Here is a 20,171-nt window from a genome sequence, read left to right as displayed (position 1 = left end):
ATAAATTCCTGCCTTGAACTCTATGAACTACCTGATTTCCTTCCCATAAATTCAGTTTTGGTTAAGTTAACCAGATTTGGTTTCTGATGTTTGCAATCCAAATCCCGAATTGATGCTGTTCTGTATTGGCTCATCCAAACTATCTAAGGGATCTAAATGTAGTTCTTCATTGCATGGAGGAAGGACTTTTAGGCTTTTTTACCTTAAGACCTGGAAAAAAATAGAGTTTTAGGGCACCATATCGCAATGTACTCCCATTCCATCCCAGTTCATTATATAATGCTCAGAAAACTTGAGTTCCCAGTAGGTCCTTCATAAAACAATTCCACTCAGTAAGTCCATTCACACTCACTCTTCCCTGTATTTCATTGCATGTCCAACACTAACAAGTGGGGAAATCAGTAGAAACCCTTGAAAAGTCAACTTCCAAGAGGTAAAATTAATTTGAAAATCCATTCACTGGCAAGCTGCTAACTAAGTGCCTGTTAAAATTTTAAAATAGCATTTCTGAAGAAAATATGTCATTGGTTATAACCGCTGCATGGTTTGTTTCTGGTGGAATTCTTTTCTTTTTTTTTTTTTCACGTGTGTAAACACTAAGAACCTTTATGTTTAAAAAGCAAAAAGTCCATTTAAAAATATTGGCAGATATTTTTAAAACCGTCTTTTTTTAATACTAAGAAATTAGTTATGATAAAATTGATTTAATTGGTTTCTATTTCAAATGTAGCTGGTTTTCAAGTAATTGCTACTTTTAGACTTACTGGTTTTCAGTTAAATATGGGTTTCATGTTAACTTTATGTAAAATATAAACACACACCACAAACGCTTTTCTTTTCAGTTTTATTGCTATCCACAAATGGGAATGATTTTAAAAATTTTGAATAGACTTTTAAATTTTCCTTTAGATGAATTTGATGGCTCGGGTCATCTTACTGGTTTTTTAATGAGTGGGTGTCAAAATTGGATGGGACTGGGGTGCAAGTGTAGTTCAGTGCTAGAATTTTCACCTGCCATGTGGGAGACCTGGGTTTGATTCCTGGCCCTTGCACTTCCCAAACAAATAAGCAAACAAATGAAAAATCAAACCAAACAAAAATTCAACAAATGGTGCTGCAATTAAGGGATACTCACATGGTAAAAGAAGGAAATGTGATTCCCACCAGACAGCATACAAAGAAAAAAAAATTGGATGGGACTCAACCATCCAGCATCACATTATAATGTGTCTCAAATAATGAGACTACATTATTTCTGTACAATAAAGGTGTTCTTTTCTAGGACAGAGGAGCAAGGATATTTTAAATAAAAGTGAAAGGATTACAAAGCAGAGACTACTAGATACCTACCCAGAATCTACTCTCCTTTTCTTCTTTAAATAGTTGAGCCCTGATTTATTCTGGACCAGAATTCACAGGTTAAAATATCATTCCATTTTCCAGCTTGCCTCACAAGAACTGATGCCAATGGATTATAACAGAAGTCACTGAGAAAGGGTTACTGGAAATCTTCTTAAAGATATGACCAAGTAGTTACTCATTTTGTTTCCAGTTTCTACCTCTCCTTCTCTGCAGAACTTAGATGTAATTATTGAAACACCAACTGCCATCTTAAACAGTGAGGTGCCTTGGAGGGTAGAAGCTTTTTGAGGACTTCCAGACCTCCTCAGAGATATGAATCCCCTATTCCATTTGGAAGTCTTCTGATATGTGGAGCTGAATATGATTCTAAGTGATACAGGTGAGTAAAAATAAATGACTATTTAGATAGATTTGCAGGTCTTTAATATCTCTGTATGTCAAATCTCCTGGTTTGGGGGTTTGGCCCATAGAATTATAAAAATGTTACTGCTTAAAGAAACCTTAGAAAGCATCTAGCACAAATCTTCATATTATACGTAAGTTTAGGCCCAGAGAATTTTCCCAGGAGGTATCAAATAGCCATTATTATTAGCATTTATCAAGTACACATTGTTATAACTGTCGATGTGAAACTTTCCAGTACCCAGGAGGTCAGTCTTCTTTCCAGGATACCCCATGTACCTCTCAATGTATTGCCTTTCCTTGTTTAAATTTATAAAGGACTGTTGATCCAATATATACTTTAATAATAAAAATACTAGGGAGAGCTTGTCTTTTTAAGCTCTGCCATACCTTCCATAATAAATATGGGCTGACAGAGAGTCAATGATCATTTTTATTCCTTTCAAGGGTCTGTGTGTGTGTGTTTGTGTGTGTGTGTGCATGTGTATGCTTCAAGGAGAGATAGTGGTGGTGTGAAAGCCATCTTTAGAGAAAGCATCTCGAACTGCTGAAGGAGAATGATGCCTGACAAGCATTTCTTTTATTGAATAATCCAGTTTACAAATGCTTCCAGCAGACTGAGGGGACTTGACTAGGTTAAAAATATGACAACCACAATCAAAGCCCCACAGAAAATGTGCTGTGAATCATAAAGCTAGGCACAAGAATGTTTCTCCTTGGTGAACTCATCTATTTTACTAGATTCTCTGGTCTAGATATATAACAGTTCTCCTCTATAGCAAAATTGCATTCAGGGAAAAAGGAGAGGGTTGAATTGCTCTAAGTACTTTGCAAGATCTGCTACTTGTGCGTTTGAAGGAATCTGAAGCTCTGTGGCCTGGTGCAAACTGAGAGCCGAAAATAAATCATGAAAGAGTTGGGGTAAAGGCACTTGAGTAGCCAACTTACCTATTTCATAGATCCTTACAGAGAATATAGGCATGCTGGGGCATTTTTGTCTTAGCAATTACTACTGAGATTTGCCATTGCAGCGCTCCATGGGGATCAGCTGAAAAGGTTAATGGCATTTATCAGATTTACAGGGTACAACAAGGAAGAGGGCACATTCCCTCGGTGCAAGGTGTAATGTCACCTATGTGGGCTGAGCAGTCCACATTCATTACCATTCATTGGCCAAATGGCTTGGGTTTTAACCAGCCTTGGAATCTAATCTGTCAACAGTTGAGCATTCATAGCAAGAAAAGTAGCAAAGGAAAGTCAAATAGAGAAGACAACAGAATTGGCTTAATGTGCTATCAGCGAACGGACCTTCTGAGAAAGTTAAGACAGACTGGTGCCTGTGATGAAAAGTTGAGACAGTGTAAGACCAGGGTGAAAAGAAATATCCAGACCCATAATGCAACTCTTTTAAAAATAACTTCATTAACACACCCACGAGCATCCTACTACAGCTCTGTGTAAAGCTGTTGTTTCTCATCAACTCATTCTTACACAGAGTTTTCAAAAAGCCATTCAGATTTGTGTAAATATGTGACTATAATTGGCTCTCCAATTTCACAGCTTATCAAAGGCAGAAAGGCGGCTCACCAACATTTCAAAGACAATAAGCACATTTGATGCAATGGTCTATGAGTCTCTCCAATGTTTTTAACCCACGATTGGAGAAACAGATGGCTGATTTTCTAGGAAGCTTAAAACAGAAGCTGAGCTAATACACAAAACTGCTCAGCTCTCAGACAGGGCAAATCCATTCTGCCGCCTTTTTTTTTTTTCCAAATCACAACCCATCAGAGGAAGGATTTAGCTTTACCAAGAGATATTTACCAGGAAGCTTTCTGCAGAAGAGAAGGGCATGCTTTGTTAAACCAGATGCATTTTATTTTTCCTGGAACCAAGATTTATGAAAGCAGTATGCTCATATTTCTCCATATACAGTAATTGGAACTCATTATGCTAATTGTATTTCCATTATCACTAATTAACAATCAGAGTGACCTGGCCCACAGTCTAATTTGTCTTTAATCTGTTTTTGCATAAAGAGTTTTACCCTGTAATTTCAAGGTGATAATTCTATTCAGTGCAACTTTATGAATTACAGAAGGTAACACTTTTGATACTTGGTGCTGTCCTCCTACAACTGTTTGGGATATAATAGGGAGGCAAATGTATATGCTTGCATGTGTCCTGTTACTGATGAGCTAGATTGTGTACTTGTGATATCACAGGAGCGTCATTCATGATTTGAAGCAATGGGAGAGTTGCCCATACACAAATTCCAGCTCTCAATTTAAAATATGTAGTATTTAGCCTAAGAAGCAGTTGATATTTGCTGTCATTAAGAAGGAAAATGGGTGTTCTAAGTACCTTTCAATAATTAGTTAGCACCTCACAAATATTTCCATGTGACAAATCTCTTGTAAAGAGAGAAACAACGGGTTTGGATCATCAAGAAACATACCTTTCAGAAAGTGAGTTGTCAAAGAGAGAAGAAGTAAATGAATGATGTCTTATCTTAGAGAATATGTTTATCATTTGTTCAGAAAATTTATAGCAGTAGAATGGTGGAGGGGGAAGGGAGCTGGATTAAGAGCCCAAGGTTTTGAGTTCAAGTCCCATTCCAATGTTTAATAACCACCCCCCCTCTCTGAACTTTGGTTTCTTCATCATTAACATTGATTTAATATTATCAATGTAAATGATTGAAGCTGTATAGAGTAGTGGTAAAGAGTGGGGGCTTGGAAATCAGACTGAGTTTAAATTTGGGGTCCATCACGTGTTAGTTGATTGAGAAGCCTCAGTTTGATTATCTTAAAAAATGGGCATATAATGATAAATCCTACCCTGTAGAGATATATTTTAGATTAAACTGAATACAGATCAACAGATACAAAATGCTTTGCTCAGTGTCTGGCCCATGGTAAGTTATGTATAAAAAGGCAAGCTCGGATACAGGGAGGAATTGTCACGTGAAAGTGCTTGGTAAACAAGAAAACCTTCCACAGGGATATTACTGTGACTGTGTTGCAGATAAGTAATTTGTGTTTTATTCTGGGGGATGGGTTGAATATTACCTTTACCATTGGGAAGAAAAGACTGTTGGGAAAGGCAGAGAATAATATTGGGAGAGAGAGGGATAATGGAAGGAGATAACTAAGAAAACTGCACATGAGAAATTGATTTGAGAAAATATGCCTCTGCTTGTCTTAAGAAACCTTGGGAACTTCAGATGGCAAGCATCTGATCTACATCCTCATATGCAGACTTCTAATCTGAGAAAGCCTAATGCCTAAAATGACCTCTCATCCTGTGTATTCCGTCAAATCTAGCTTCTTACTCTGATTGGGCTGATCTCCATTTGTGTTTCTTTCAGAGTGCCTCTGGAGTCAGCAATTTTGAATTCTCTTTGAAAAAAGAAACCCTTCTGTGATATCCTCCCCAACCACTACCGGGCCCTCTGCCAGCATGCGAGAATCAGGAGGACTTCCGTGCCCCTTCCTCCATAGAGTGCATAGTTTCCATGTTCTCAGGGAGCCCTGTTTCTTAGTTTGGCCTCTTCTGCTGGATGGGGAGATTTTTTTGAGGCTCCAAGGGTCAGACATAATTGTAGCTCTATGTAGAATACCCTGGTTTCTCCCAGAAGAAGTTATTTGGTTTTCCTCATTCATGACATAAATCACAGGATATCACCTAATCAACAAAATAATCTTAATCAATGTTTCACCGTCTGGCTTTCCACAACAATTCCAACTCCCCGTTGATGTTTTCCATCTTCCCTTCTGTTAGACCAGATGGTGCATGTTCTAGCCTCTTTATTATCTTTTTCTGACCATAGCACTCTGTCCAAAGAGCGTTGTGTGAACCCTCCCCCATCCCCCCCACCGCCCCCCGTGCTGTCAGCTGCAAAGGCCCAGTCCTGCCTGTTACACATTAGGGTGGTTCAAGCAACCTTTGCCAATGACTATCTTTTTCTTAATGTGAGCTTTCTTCCAAAAAAAAAACCAAATAAGTACATTATAAAATTAATATTATAAAGTTAAAATTTTAATTAATAATTTGTTAATCAATTAATTACTTATGGCTAGTCTGTAATTATTTGATAACACAACCACTTCAGTCTTCACTGATCCAATGTGAATGTCTTTCTCCTGGTAGATGCAGAGCCCACTGGGATCTTTTCCATATGGCATGATGCTTTCTCAAAGGAGACTTTGTGACCAGCATCCACCAAAAGTCACCACACCTTCTCTCTTATTGTGTTAAGAAAGGGAAAGAAACCATCATCCTTCCATCTGAATCATCCTTTCATCTGAAAAAGCTGTGCCATTGCATTTTTCTCACATACAGCATCACAGTTTAATTATACTAATCTTCCTAGACAACTGCCTTCCATTTATCATTCTGTATGAGCCATACTGCACATCTTTTTAAAAAAAAGATAGTAAAGTAACTGACACATCTGAACATCAGTGGCACTGTGGCTTGAAAAGCAGATGATCAGGAGTCAATTAAATCTGTGGATTATTTTAAATAGTGATAGTCAAACCTATTCTTTTCCTGCTCTGTGTGTGCACATGCGTGTGTGTATGTAAGAGTATCAGCACCACATTCATTCCAAGATAGCAAGCCCTCTCTCTCTACAGAAATCATTTAAAAAATCATATCCCAAAGGAAGCTGGTTTAGGGGACTTTATTCTAATCTGCCCAGAGCATAAATTCACATAATACAATGGGTAGGAAACATAACAGGTATATACAGTTAAAAGAAAGCATTGGTGTGTAAGTTAAAAAAACAACAACACATCAGTCATTGAGTGGATAGATATACTAACTTAGCACCATTTTTCTGTGGTGTCTGACAGAAATGAAAGTCACAACACAGAAAGATTTTATCACAAAGGATTTTCAATTTGCTGCTTAGGAAGATAGCTCTGCAAGTATTCTCTTTATCCCTAATGCCTGCCGAATGTAAATAATCTTGTCATAATGATATTTCATGTAAATTGCATCTCTGGATGAGGAATATTTCCTTCTAGATAATTTCTTTTATTTTTTTTTCTTGGACCAGCAAGCACAAAACATGCTTGGGGGAATTGGTTCTCTGGTAAAATGGAAGCCCAGTCAACTCCACGCCTTAGTAGTTGTAAACCAGCATACCATGTGGACATATCAGTTGTATTACCTTGCCAGAATAGGGTATCTTCTGTTTCCAGCCTGATTGCAGGTAAAAGATTTCCTGCAGGACATAAAATCCACATTTCAATCTTAAAGCATCTTCCAAACCACAAATAAGAAGTATAGTCATTAGGTAATGGCTAAAGCTTTCCATTTCCACTTGACCCTATGACCATAACTCTGTTACCTAAGGAAAAATAACAACCAGGTTTTGCTTTTGTTTTTGTTTTTGTTTCCTCCAGAAATGTAGGCCAATTCTATAGAATGCAAATTTCACCCTAGCATATATCCATAGACCCTAACATGGCTAACTCTGTCCCTGAGACTTAGCAAAGACTTTATGTAATTCTTTCTTTGCTGGAAAGGTTCCCAGGATTCGGGGTGCTCTTAGCTCCTCCTTTTCTGTTCAGGACGATGTATGGAAACGTTTCATTCGGCAACTGCTGATTGTATTCCTGGTATCATTTGCATACTGTCTGATGATTTGCATGTGAGGGAGGGCAGCCAAAGTGGCTCAGGATCATTTCCCTGTAAAACCATTTCCTTGTTGATAAGGCTTCCCATAAGCATGGCTGAAAAAAATGAGTCAGACTGGATTTCTGAAACTTTAAAAATAAAAGCTTCTTCATGATTGAGCAATATACTTCAGAATGGAATAAAGAATTGACTGTACTCAAGTTTTCTTGAGCTAGGCAGAATAAAAACCCCAAAGTTCTTCCACTTTTCCTACTCTTCTCGATTCCTGAATAGGACCTATCTATCCTACACTAACTCTGTGAGGTCACACGAGAGAGCTCTTTCAGGGGGTGGTTATTGTCCATTTCTTTACTGTCTACATACCACAAAATGTTTTTAGACAACTGTCCTGTTTTTAATTGCATATTTTTTATACTCCTCTCAGTCTCATTCTTACTCTGAGTAGAATGAGAAACTTGGTTAATGAATTTAGCCAAGAACTTAAAAGTTTCTCTAGAGATGGACCAGGTTGACTTTATAATTTCAGAACTTTTACACTTTTCACAACTTTATTGCCCCAACTGGAAAGCAAACCTCAGTTAAGTAATTTATCCAGGGCCTCTATTTTACCAAATCCTGGAGAGAATCCTAATCTTCTGTTTAATATATTCCTTTGGAATCTTGTTTCTTGGGAAATTTCCTTCTCTCCCTGCCATGCACATAACTGATGAAACCTGAGCCTTCAATTCTGAAAAAAGGATGGATGATATGATTATTAATGCAAGTCTCATGGAATGGCATGTCACATGTTTCTAACCACAGTGGTTGATTTCAGTTTCTCTTGGATTAGTTGGTGTTAATGTTACCAGACAATAGCCATGGATTCTTTTGCCTGACACACTCAGCGACCAATTCCTGAGACACTAGAGTTCAAAGAGAGAAAGAGTTTATTACTTGGCGTGAGTAGGAGAGAAGATGGCCTAGCGGCCCAAGATCTGTCTCTTGGAATTTAGGGGGTTCAAGGTTTTTAAAGATTTTAGCAAGGGGAGATGAGGTCATTTCTAATAGCAAGTTCAAAGAAGAAAAGGAGACAGTGTTATCATTATCATCTCAATGGAGAACATAAACTGAAAGGAGGGGAGGCAGAGCTATTGCTTCAGAACTAAAGGCGTGAGCCAAAAGGAAGGGAGACAAGTTATTTTTCAATAGCAGGGTCTAGCTGATATGATTTCAAATGTCAGGGGCAAATTCTTCATTAGCATTAGGGCCTTTGCCCTACAAGAAAATGACCAGATAAAAGGAATAACAACTCTTATAGTCAGAAAGGCACAAGTTAAGGGCTTTTATAATATTTCAGGTATCAGCGCAGCTGAATTATAGTTTAGGGATTTCTTATATTCCCCTCTGTCCACTCCAATATCCCAGAAAGCAAAAAGAGATATGAGTCAGTAATCAAAATCATCCCTTAAATCCTAATTGCTCGATTACATTAACCTATTTGTACAGAAGAAATATAGGTGTTCTTTTATTCATCCGTTTACTAATTTGGTATATATGAAATAAGACAATATTAGAATTGCTCTCAGAATACAGGATGGTTAAAATATAGTTATTTACTCCAAGGATCACATAGTCTAGATGAGAAGATTATACCTAACAACTAAATATTAGATTAGAAGAGCAGAAACTTTTTCTGTCTTAATAAACAGGGATCACAATACTTAGAAATGTCTAACATGTCAACGGTGTTCACTGGATATTTATTGAATGAACCAGTGACTAATAGGACATAAAAATGGCAGAGATTGTGTCTGTTTTTTCACTGTTATATGCTTATAAGCTAGAACAGCATTTATCTCATAAAAGAAATTCAATAAATATTTACAATTAGAAATATGATTGGCATATAACAGGTGTGTGAAGACTGTAAAAGATAAACATACTAAATATATCATTAAGTATATTATAAAAAGAAAACATACTGGTACTTATTTTGTGCCTGTACATGCCTTAAAAAACTCATTTAATCTTTACGTCAGTCCTATGAGGTAGGTACAGTTACTATCCTCCTCATACCAGGCACACAGCTGGTATTTATGTAGACAAGATTTGAAAACAAATGGTCTGCCTCAAGAACACAACCTCTTAAATACTTCGCCATCCTGCTCACTGCACGTTTGCTCAACTGATTTGGATTCAACAGTAGCCAGATTTTTGAGAGTCTTGAATAACAGGCTAAGTGGTCTGAATGTTATTCGGTTTTTTCCCTACTTTTATGGATCCTGCTACTCATATTTCTCCACCAGTCCACAGCTTTAACTTATGTTACTCCGCTGAATCCTCACTGCAGTCATTGAAAGTTTTTGAAACATATTTTAGAATGATGACTCCAGCTATGGTTTGTAACAGGTACTAAAGAAGGAAAACACTAAAAACAAGAGAGCAGCTAAAAGCCTAAAAGAATAGCTCAGTAACAGAGATTTCCTTGACCCAAGGTGGTGGTTATTGGAGGGGAAATAATGTGCTCAGCAAGAGACTGTAAAAACAGAGACTGCTTAGCTATGAAGGAACAATCACAGCTCATGTATAAAGCATTGGTGACAAATAGATCGGGGGTACCAGTGACTGAAATTCAAAAGCAGGGGTAAGCAAACTACAACCCACAAGTCAAAGCAGGCCCACTGCCTGTTTATTTGTAAATAAAGTTTTATTGGGACACAGCCATGCCCACTGGTTTATGTATTGTTAATGACTGCTTTCCCCTTATAATAGCAGAATTAAGTACTTAGACAAAGACCATATGACTCCAACTCTCCAGTATCAACACTCCCCAAAAGTAATGGCTACATTTCCAACAGATTGTTAGAAATACTAAACTGGATCCCATAACCATGCCCCTGATCTGTTCTTAAAAGGGTGCAATTATGTTCCTAGATGTTCAGTTAATTAATCAATGTTGCTGAGCTCTGAAACTACAGTAGATATTCTTTCAAAACAAATCCCCCAATATATTAATTATGCATATATCCGACTGACCTAGTCAGAGTCCCAAGGTACCCATCAATAATTGAATCAATTTATTTCCTTACAACTCAAAAATATTTAACACTGTCCTTAAGGCTAAATGGATAGTGATAAAATGAGTGGAGGCAAGAGTGTTAGTCTGAGGAACAAAAATAAAGATAAAGTAGAAGTTATAACCTAACTGCGATGTCAAAGTGGCCAGGCACGAGGAATTTCACCAAACAGAGCCCATTGTCCTTCTGCTACCACATTCGTAGGTTTCTTCTTCTTTCTCTTTTATCCATCTCCCAAGGCCACCTTTGAGCGCCTTTTCCTCCCTTGAAAGAGGTGCAATGAAGAAAGTACCTTTGTGAAATCACATTCTGGCCTCTTTTTAATTACTTCCTAGGTGATCATACTTGTCAAATCATTTCACTTTCTTGACATTTGTTGCTTTTTCCTTTCAATAATGATAATTCTCCACAGCAACCACCAGGAAGAGCACTACATTCTGTCCAGAGACTATATTCAGGTTTGAATCTCTGTTTCTAAGCCTCTAGCCTCATTTTGAAATCTCATTGCTCCTTCTTTTGAAATATTATATGTACATCAATGCCTTATGAAGTAATTTTGGTTCTCTAGTAGTTCGTTATGCCACTGAAAATTGAAGCATTGCTATTTCCTTCTGCTTTTTCTGCCTATAGATTGCTATAATGTTTCAAGAAGTTTCATAATGGAATTCTTTGTTAAGGAAAGACCTAGTTGCTTGAGGAAACACCCACTTTCCCCCAGGATTCTTTTTATAATTATTTTTATATAACTTTTTAAAAAATATTTTTTATATATTATTTTAAGGTGAGCTCTGCATCTGCTGTAACACACAATTTCCTAGCTGGAAATATTTTTTGGAAAACATATCACAAAGCTTCTGTTATGTTTTTAGACTGACCTACCAAAATGTATGTTTTTCAAAAATCTCATTCTAATTTATTGAACACAGACTTATTTTTCAATATAGATAATTAATACCATCTGCTTTGTTTCTGGATTCCAAAAACAAATGATTCATATGTTGAGACAATTTTCCCCTGCGGAATTATGGTTTTAAAATAAGGTGTCTTTCAAAAAGGGGCTGAATGACCGACTTTATTTTGGAGTTTTAAATGTCCAGTGTTTATTGATGTTAGTTCACATTTTTTAGGAAGATTTCATCAATTATGTAATGGATTGCTAAATGTCACTATTGTACTTACTCCCAAAGTAACTACATGTTATATGCTTAGGAAAATATCAAATAATTATAAAGTAATTCTATGTTGTAGTAGATCACTTAGTAATTATGCTTAATACTGTAGTCCTAATAGTGATTATTATGAACTCATTGTAAAAGGCAGAAATAGTCATATATGTATTCTTAATTATATATTCCACAATAGAAGTTAATGCTAATTGAGGTGATTTATAGTTATTACGGTAACAATTAAAAGTATATACTAGTAGCGGTAACCAACCTTCAAAAGAACGAAGTGTCAAATTAGCACCAGAAAACTTAAAGGAGGGTCACCACGACCTAATTCTCTCTGGTTTTGTTTACTTAGGAAATTCTTACAACATTCTATTCTTAAAGCTTACTAAGCTTTATCTCACCAGCAACTAAGACAGTGCCTGGCATCTAGAAGTGGTCCATAAAAGTGTACTCAATAATCAAATAAATAATTTATCATATTTATTACAATTCATCTAATGTTAGAGCGTAAGCTTCTAAACGGATGCCCCTTCATATTTGAATAACTCATGCCTTCAAGAATATAATATTAAAACTCTGGTTCTTCCTCAGTAAAGGGGTTATAAACATAAAGATTTTCAAATACTTTCAGGATTTAAAAATCCAAGGATCATTTAAAACCCATTCATGACCTCAAGTTGACAGCAGTGCTTCAGAGGAAGGTGGCATTTTATGTTCCTTAACTATCTACCACCAGAATGTTGGTACATTCCCAAACATGCCAACAAAAGTAGGTTATTTGCTACTTTTCCCCATTTCCCACCACTTAAAAAGATATATGAAAAATTAATTCATGCTTTCACCCATAATTTATTTTGCTTCACAACCATTTTTCCAATCGCCCAACATAGGAAATTATACAAAGTTTATCCCTTCTATAAGAGATGACAAATGACACATTTTTTAAAACACAAATAAATATCCCATTCAAAAGACAAATGTGAGATTTAACATTGCTAGTTCATAGGAGACATTTGACTCTTTTGCTGAAACTTTGCTCATCACCCATTCCTAAATGCATATGTCGGTAAGATGCCGCTAATGGTGCATTATCTTTGAAAAGAATGGTTGTTTTACAGTGCATGTGGTGTGAACAATCTGGGTCAAAGATTGGATGGACACTGGAGGTTCCAGACAGAGGCTCTACCCTAGAAAATGTTACTAACTCATGGAAGAAACAAAAAAGGCTCAAGAATTACCACATAATATCAAAGGGCATCATCATAAACACCACTGAAATCCAGAGAAGGGGGATAATGAAAGAGGAAGTAGTTGGTAAAACTTCAGAGTAAAGGTGGTAAAGAAATCTATTCTACTTTATATTCCCCAACTTTGTTTCTGTGCAGATATTGGAGTATGAATAATGATGGACAGGAATAAAACAATAAAGATTCAAAAGGTTTGATTTGGAGCTGAGGTACAACAAAGCCCAAGATAAAAGTCTAAGAGGATATGAGGCTTGCAGGTAATGTATTTTAGAATTTCTGTATGATCCCAAATATATGGGATCTCAAAGCATTTTTCAACATCTTTTCCCACATCTTGGGATATGGCTGGGTGTGACCTAAACACAAGTTCTGAGAGCATCAACCAAGAACAGAGCATACCTTTCATCTTATTCATTATTTCAATAGGGAATTTATTCCCAGTCCCCATTCCTCAGCCTCACAGAAAACTTCCTGCATCTTTCCTAATCTACATAATCACTTGTCAAGATGAGTGATTTCTATCCACTTGTCAGTGTTGCTGTTTTTTTTTTTTAACATTACCTGCGAAATTGGTTTAACATATTTTAACTGACATGTATTTCTGTGCGACTGGATACCATGGATATATATATTTGATAGTCATTTCTCCCTCCCCCCAATCTCCAAATGAGTTCAGTGCTCATAAAATGAGCTGAATTTCTCTAGAGAATTAAATTATTACAATCTTACCTCACAGACACAGGTGCTGCCTGTGTAACACAGATGTCCCAACTAGAACTCTTTATCAAACCTAGAAAATCTGTTCTGAAGGGGAAAGAGAAATCTGTTCTCTTGATGGGTATGCTGCTTAAGATGTCCCTTCATCCCTAGGTAGAATATTTTATTTAAAAAAAAGGCGGGAGGGTGGAAGGGTAGTTCAGTGGTAGAGTTCTCGCTTGCCATGGAGGAGACTCAGGTTTGCTTCCTGGCCTATGCACTTCCCTCCAAAAAATGAATAAAGATAAAACTAACAAACAAAAATTCAACAAATGGTGCTGCAATAACGGGGTACTCACATGGAAAAAGAATGAAATGTGACCCCCGTCATACAGCATACAAAAACAAAACAAAACAAAACAACAACAAGAACAAACAAACAAAAAAAAACAGCTAGGAAACATCAAAGAATTAGAGAAAATCATTAATGTGAGCAAATTCTCTTAAAAATGTTTATGGCCATTGGTGAGTGAATAGCATAAGGCTCTGGGCTGAAAGTCAAACCCACTGGTTCCTGTTCAGCATTTGACAGGGGGAGAGATTTATGAATTATGGTCATAGGCACTTAAAATCGGAATTGCCCACCAAGTCTAAATACGTTTCTCTTCCTTCTATTTTCTCTTTTCGTTTTGGAAGCCCTAAGTGATACTTTTTCTGTACTAGCTCTAATTTCACGTTCTGATATATTCACATTTAATTCCCAAGGTCTTGAAGAACACATGTAAAGTTGTTCAAATGTTAACAGTTAAAAACAACAACAAAATATCTCCATGCAGGGGGAAAATCGCTTAGTAGAAGTAATCCTTCCTCACTTGCTCCTCCATCAAGACAGAGTCAGTATCTCCCCCCAGTCAAAGCTTCCTCCCTGTCCCTGAGACATGGAAACATTTCAAGAAGTCAAGGAAAAAACAAACAAACCTGCTAATAGTCCCCCCTTTTCTTCTGGGTAGAAACCAAATTTTGGGGTTCTGCTGAGTTCTGGTAGTCAGACAATATCTTCTAAAGCTAGTGCAGGGGGCTACATCTGATTAGCAGGTGAACAAAAAAGATCCTGTGTTTTTAGGCTAATTTCAAGTTAGAATAGTCTTCTAAAAAAATTCTTTACATTCTCTCTTGACCACTGACTCAATATTTCCCACCAAAATTACTTGCACATGCACACACAAAATCATTTGCACAGCCGTAGAAGTTTCCTGAATTCATTCATTCAATTGATATTCATTAGTACTGAGATGGCGTTAGGTGGCATTCTGTGCACTGGGAAATAAACAGGAACATAACAAGGGGCAAAATCTAAAGAGGACAGTATGTGCCTAGCCCACTGGCACCCCATCAGGAACCCATGGTCTTGGTTTCCAAAGTCAAAGAAAGCAAGTTTCTAGGGTCTTTTTAATACACCAGGGAGACTGTCTTGCTCCAATAAGAAGTGTCAGATGAAATGACTTTATTCTATGTCTTTCTTTACTGTATAAAGTTTTAGAAGCCCATGGTCAGGTAATTTAAGCAGGTAATACTTTCACATAGTTCAAAATCAAATATATATATACATATACATATATGAAGCATTTAATAAAATGCTTTCTTCAGACTCAATTTTCCTAATGCCTCTCTTTCCACCCAAAGTACATCACTCCTCCTCCACACCGTAAGCATTGTCATTGTATATCTTTTAGAGTTTCTTGATGCATACACAAGTGAATACAAATATATTTGTATTTTTTCCACCTTCCTCTTTGTTTTCTGAACAAAAGTAGCATTTATACATACTGTTCTATTTTTTTTTACTCTGCAATAAATCTTGGAATCTTTTTATGCTACTACATGGAAAATGATTTAATTATTTTTAAAAAGCTGCACAATGAGTCATTATACATCTGCACCATATTTAATATTTGCCTGGCTCCTGTTGATGCGCTTTTAGGTTTTTCTTAGTCTTCTTCTCTTAAAAATGTCACTGAAATAAATAAACTTGTACTTTATCATTTCTTTTGGGTATGTACTTATATCTGTAAGATAGATGCCTATAACTATCTTATATCATAGTTATTGTGATATAATACCTATCTACTATATGTTAACTATCATAGTTATCTTATAACTATATCTGTAGAATTTGTAGGTTAATGGGTGCATTCATTTGCAACTTTGATAGATATTGATAAATTATCTTCCATATGGTTATATCAATTTACACACATACCATCACGAATACCTGTTTTTTTTTGTCTGTGCAGGCACCTGGCATTGAACCCGGGTCTCCGGCATGGCAGGCGAGAACTCTGCCTGCTGAGCCACCATGGTCTGCCCTGAGTGCCTGTTTCTTTACTAACTTGCCAAAGAGTATGTTATCTGACTTTTAGATTTTTGTTGTTCTGATGACAGAAAACGTTACAATATTCTTTTTAACGTGTATTTTTTCTTTTTATGAGAGGTTAAATATATTTTCATGTGGTTATAAGATGAATTTTCTCTTTATATCTTTTTCTCATTTTTGTATTGACTGCATGAACTTCTGCAAATTTTTAGTTTTTAGAATTAGAAAAATTACCCCTGAGTTAGTCATTTGAGTTGCAGGTATTCTTGTCTGGGTTAGTCATCTATCTTTCAACCTTGTTTTTTAATTTTTGTGGATTATTTGCCTTAAATAAATTTCTTTGTGTATTATATCATCAAAACTATTAATCTCTTTTATGGCTTTGAATTTTAAGTCATAATTTAAAAGTTTCTCCTACTAAGATTATAATGGAATTTCTCTGCTTCTGGTAGAACTTTTATGATTTCACTATTATTTAAATCTTCAACTGCACCATCTTTGACAACAAAAAAAAAATACAAAACTTAGGAACACAACGGCTATCCAACAAAGACCAGCTTTATTTTATTTGTTTTTGTTTACTTTATTTATTTAGTGTTCTCTAAACCAGTTCAATGGCTGTAATATATAACGTTAGACGTGCTCCCAGAAGGTATAAACAATTTTTAAAAATTAAACAGAATTGTGCCTGACACAACGAGGCACTCAATAAATATATGGTAAAAAAGTGAATAAATGAATAAAAAGTCAATAAAAAGATTCACTTTCAAAATCTAGCTTAAAATGAGCTTTCTCACCAAAAGGAGGCACTCTTAATTTGCTCTGATCACAAAATCTGGGAGCACAGGAGTTTTGCCATCAACCAGTGTCAGCCTTCAGGGTTTTTACATGTCACCCTCCCCCTTCTTGCCTGTCCACTGTGATGGATGATACTCCCATTTGGCTATGCTCTCTTTGATGTGTGGTATCCTGCAACATCCAAGGAAAAGTTCTCAAATTCCTGGGGAGGTGGAAGCGCAGCAGTGGTATGCTGGAAGGTGCCAGGTGAGAAAGACAGAGCAGCCAACAAAGGTTGGGATGGTAGGGTGATTTAGGGTGTTAGTTGCCAAAGAATAGTTGCCAAACTTTCACTATCTCTAGATTGACAGACACATAGTAAACTTCCTACCCACCATCCATGCAGATATATTGGTGGAACATAGGCTAAACTCTCTTCGCCAAGAGGAATATCACAAATATCTACTTCATATTTTGTCCAAGAGAAAGGATCAAAAGAATTTGATGCAGTCATGGGATTTGATTCTCAAAAGTTCAGATCTAGTTGAGAAACTATAACTACTAAACATGAAGCAATGGGAAAGCTATAGAAAAAACAATACATACATATATATGTATTTTTAAATGAGGCATGCTACCACACTCTTTCATGCAATAAATTACCCAGAGGTTGAGAATCTTACTAAGAGACTGAAAAATAGAGACACATGAGGCACTGATTGTCATAACACACCAAAAATAGAGCCTTGAGATTTGTGGTTTCTGTTTGTCCTCTGGAGCAGCTAGCATCCTTCCAAAGTCTTGGGATCAGAGTATTAATAGGCATTTATTGAGCACTTACTGTATGCAAGACACTGCACCAAGAATTTTACATCTATCATCTCACCCTCAAAGGACTTCATGAAATACTTTCTGTAATTATTCCAATGTTGTAGATAAGGAAACGGAGTCAAAGAAAAACTCAGAACTTTGACTACTAATAAATAATTGATCTGAGACTTGAATCTAGACACTTTGCTTCAGAGTCTGTGCTCTTCAGTCTCTATCCTTTTGTCCCAGACTGAAGTTGAGGACTTTTAAGCAAGAACAAAGAGGCAAATAAGGGAACTTTCTCTTGAGTGCAAGTGCTGTTTTGGGTTATTTTTTTCTTTTCTTTTTTTTTTCTCCCACTCAGCCAAAATTCTGACATCATCCCTATCCACTTTCCCGTTTAAAAAGCCCTAACACAAAGTCCATCAAAATCATTTCATTATAACAACCTGTAGACCCCGTAGGCTGATTTTCTTGCAGCCTCACTCTAAGCATGCACACAATGATCTTCCCTCTGGCGGCCGCATACCCCCAGGCCTGGGCTGCGAGGTCAACAGAAAGGCTGTCCCTGAAAAGCAGAGATGACTGATGGCCCACAGGCACAAGAGGCTCTGGAATGCTTTTCTGTCTCACATCACACTGCTCCCCCAGCCACCCGCCCTCCCATTCCTCCCATACATTGTTTCCCATCCCTCATGCCACAGATTTACTCTTCTTCCTGGCTTTGATTAGCCTTCCCCACACCCAGTCTTCACCCTGCTTTCCTGTCCTCCTAAGCGCCAAGAGTGCTCTGACATGAGGGAAGCATTCCATCATCATGATGGGAAGTGTCAGGTGCACAAGATAAATGCAAATTTCATGGCACCACTGCCTCATTCAGCCAAGTTTTATGAGACTGAGAAAACTTGGAACCTTATGCTGAGGGGCCATTTGGTTGGCAGAGAGCAAAAGAGACTTGATCCAACACTGTTTGTTGGCAGCTCTGGTGCTAGATTTATACAGAGAGGTGAAGATTGCTTTGGCTTTGGGGCCCGCTGCTCAGCCAGCTGGGGGCCTCTCAAATGAAGGAAGATCACTGGTGTGAATCCCGGGAGAGGTCGCTCCCCCTAAGTGCTCCCAATGACTTCTTCAGGATCCCACCCCAGGTTGACGTGTCAGGCACACTGACCTCATACACAGAGATGGAGCATTTCCTAAATTCCTATCCTCTCTTCTCCAGTGGACACCATGCTAATAAAAACAGACATGAGAAGAATTCCCTGCTCTGTTGTTTGTTTGCTTTTTTTTTTTTTTTGAGTTTGTGTCTTTCTACTACAGAAGAAGTTGCTTCATCTGCCTTCAAATCTATTATCCTAAGAGAGGTTTCTGGCAGGAGAACAAATTTTACACAGGCTGTGGTGTAATGGTGAAAGGCCTGAGTTCTGGGTTCTGATTCTGGGTTCAGCCACACTGCCTGAGTTGCAATCCAGGCTTCTTCCCTGACAGATCCTGTGTGATCTTGGGCAAATTATTTATTTTCTTTGCATCCCAGGTCTCTCTGGCATAATCATAGCAACACTTATCTCATCACATGATTGCACAGGTTGAGCAAATAAATAAAATATCAACATGTACAACACTTAAAACAGAGCCTAGCCAATGAGAAGTGCTCAATGAATTCTGGCTACTCTTACTTGGGCAAATGCACTTTCCAACTTCTTACCTGGTTTGGCTTTCCAGCTTATGGGGATCAAACTGAAAATATGTGTTCACAATGAGAAATTCCAAAAGGGATCTTCAGCACTGCCTCTCTGACTGGAGGTTTGAATTGAGCATCAGAGAGCATGTGAAGAAGGACAGCTCCAAATTCCAGGCATCACAAAGGCAGGGCAGAAGCGAAGAAAATACATGCAAGTAGCTCTAAAACTTTTTAGGGGGAGTTGCACAGTTGTGCCATATGCCCTTCAGAGGTAGAGGTTATTGGGAGGGTGTTCTAGTTTGCAAGTTGTCAAAATGCGATATACCAAAAACAGAATAACTTTCAAAAAGGGAAATGTATTAACTTGCAAGTTTACAGTTCTAAAGCTGTGAAAAGGTCCAACTTAAAGCAAAGCCATAAAAATATCCAATCTAAGGCATCCAGGGAAAGATACCTTGGTTCAAGAAGGTCATTGATGTTCAGGGTTTCTCTCTCAGCTGGGAGGGCACATGACAAGATCTGCTAGCTTTCTCTTCAACAGCTTCCCAGGGGTTCTGTCCATTCTGTGGGTTCTGTCCATTCCACTGGCTCTGTCGGTTCTCGTGGCTTTCCTTGCTCTAAAGCTTTTTCCAAAATGGTTCCCTTTTAAATGGCTCTAGTAAGCAACCCCACCTTGGATGGGTGGAGACACATCTCCATGGAAACCATCTAATCAAAAGTTACAACCCACGATTGAGTGGGTTATATCTCCATGGAAACAATAAAAAAGATTCTACCTAGCAATATTGAATGAGGATTAAAGGACGTGGCTTTTCTGGGGTACATAAAATCTTCAAACCAGCATACAGGCTAATCACCCTTTCTGATCCTCTGATATACACCAACAGCTGAGACCTGGACAATTTCTTTGTTACTGGAGTGAAAAGCTTTGTGGAGAAAAATCTAAAC

General features: G+C 37.4%; 1 long non-coding RNA gene across 1 annotated transcript in view; it reads right to left on the bottom strand.

Annotated features, from left to right (window-relative positions):
- Positions 1-19,616, bottom strand: part of LOC143661583 (uncharacterized) — an 86,483-nt gene extending 66,867 nt beyond the window's left edge. The window contains exon 1 of the long non-coding RNA XR_013164706.1: positions 19,248-19,616. This is a non-coding gene — a long non-coding RNA (uncharacterized LOC143661583). The remainder of the gene's footprint in view (positions 1-19,247) is intronic.
- Between the last annotated feature and the right edge of the window lie 555 nt (positions 19,617-20,171).

The sequence above is a fragment of the Tamandua tetradactyla genome, chromosome 17, assembly GCF_023851605.1.
Source record: "Tamandua tetradactyla isolate mTamTet1 chromosome 17, mTamTet1.pri, whole genome shotgun sequence".
In the NCBI taxonomy this organism is placed as follows: Eukaryota; Metazoa; Chordata; class Mammalia; order Pilosa; family Myrmecophagidae; genus Tamandua; species Tamandua tetradactyla.
The sequence above is the reverse complement of the archived record's forward strand: the minus strand, read 5'-3'. Positions and strand labels throughout refer to the sequence as shown.